The 991-nt window shown below is 34.3% G+C and overlaps 1 pseudogene; it reads right to left on the reverse strand.

The window, feature by feature from the left end:
* Positions 1 to 814: 814 nt before the first annotated feature.
* On the reverse strand, positions 815 to 991 carry LOC116902642 (annotated as a pseudogene).

The following is a 991-nucleotide window of genomic DNA, read 5'->3' on the forward strand; positions in this document are numbered from 1 at the left end:
GCCTTCACTCATGTCTAGCTAGCTTGTTCTATTTCTGTGATCTGTCTCTGTAAAACTCTCCCAATAAAACTCCTTCCTTCCTTTGTTCCTCTCTTCCCTTCTCTCTTAGATACTGTTCCTTTCCTCTCTTCTGATGAGAGTTGGGAACATCCTGTTCTGTCTGAGCTTTCTCTGATTTATCACTTTGTCATTCAATGACACATCACTTTCAAACTTGGTTGCTTTCTTCCAAACACTTTACCTTCATTGATTAAGATTAAATGTGTATATTAAAGGGTACGTCTGTTTTGCAGCCAGAGTGAAGTTATGTGCTCAGTGTATGCCACAACAAACTAGAAACAGGGTGGGTTTTTTTTCAGTAAATAATACAATCTTGAGGTTCACAGGATTAGCAAATATCCTGAAATACCTTCTTGAATCTATTATTAAATTTCCTTTAAATAACCATACTGTAAGTCATTTAGTTTGTGAATTATATTTTTCAGATTTATCTCTGTTTCTTAGTGTCTTGACAACAATAACTCCACAGGTCCAATTAATTCCAGTGTCCTCAAAGCCCTGATTTAAAAAGTGTCCCAGACTTGATCAAGTCTTTTACTTAGTTTTATGGATTTGCAGTATCTTCTCTCAATGTTTTTCTTCAAATCACTCATACAGCCTAACCTCTTCTCCATGATCTTACACTAAGATCATGTTGCTAAGAAACAAAAGTTGTACATGTAGTATACTCAGCAAAAACAAATGGGATCCTTACGTTATTTGCCTATAATATCAAAACTACTCACACAAAATTTACTTAATTTTAGTCTTTTTTTCATAATATTTCAGGCAGTACTGCAAGGTTGACATGTGGACTGGATGGTATGATCTCCCTTTTAATATCATAATTCCAAAAATCCATTTAATATATTTTCCCATATTGAGGATGTAACAGGTAACCTGGCAAAAAGAGATAATACACTTGTTCTTAGTCAAAAGGCTAAAATGATAC

Source organism: Rattus rattus, chromosome 5, assembly GCF_011064425.1.
Source record: "Rattus rattus isolate New Zealand chromosome 5, Rrattus_CSIRO_v1, whole genome shotgun sequence".
Lineage (NCBI taxonomy): Eukaryota > Metazoa > Chordata > Mammalia > Rodentia > Muridae > Rattus > Rattus rattus.